This window comes from Seriola lalandi, unplaced genomic scaffold (assembly GCF_002814215.2).
Source record: "Seriola lalandi dorsalis isolate HSWRI2012SDOR001 ecotype SW California unplaced genomic scaffold, Sedor1 jcf7180002054942, whole genome shotgun sequence".
Taxonomy (NCBI): domain Eukaryota; kingdom Metazoa; phylum Chordata; class Actinopteri; order Carangiformes; family Carangidae; genus Seriola; species Seriola lalandi.
In genome coordinates this window covers 121,816-122,239 of record NW_019525493.1, presented here as the reverse complement: position 1 = coordinate 122,239, position 424 = coordinate 121,816, and the positions used below count along the sequence as shown (strand labels likewise).

The following is a 424-nucleotide window of genomic DNA, read 5'->3' as shown; positions in this document are numbered from 1 at the left end:
ATTAGCCAACTCAGTGACGCTAACTTGGGTAAACTAATTGATAGCATTAAGCTAATATCTACACGTCATTATGTTTTAACTGCTGACTGCATTTTCAGATGAGCTTGTTCAGATACTTCTCTAAGAAGAGAAAGACAACAGATGAAGAAGACGCTAGTCAGGTAGCATCATAAGCCTTTTACTGACTCGTAAATGATGATGGTTAGGTAAAAAATAGTATTTTAATGTTCACACTTGTAATCAGATGTGATGTGAGTTTAAATTATAGAACGCTGTTAGCGTTACGTTACTCACACTTTTAATGTAATCTTATTCGACAAGTAACATTTAGACAGGGAGGAGTTGTTAAACAAAGTGGAGGAGAGCAGAGCACAGCAGCAGAGAGATGAGCCTGGGTGCAAACTTTGCCACTGACTCTACCACC

The 424-nt window shown here is 38.2% G+C and overlaps 1 protein-coding gene across 4 annotated transcripts in view; it reads right to left on the bottom strand.

The window, feature by feature from the left end:
• The window catches only part of stac (SH3 and cysteine rich domain), a 34,937-nt gene that overhangs the window by 3,869 nt on the left and 30,644 nt on the right, over positions 1-424 (bottom strand). The window lies entirely within an intron of this gene.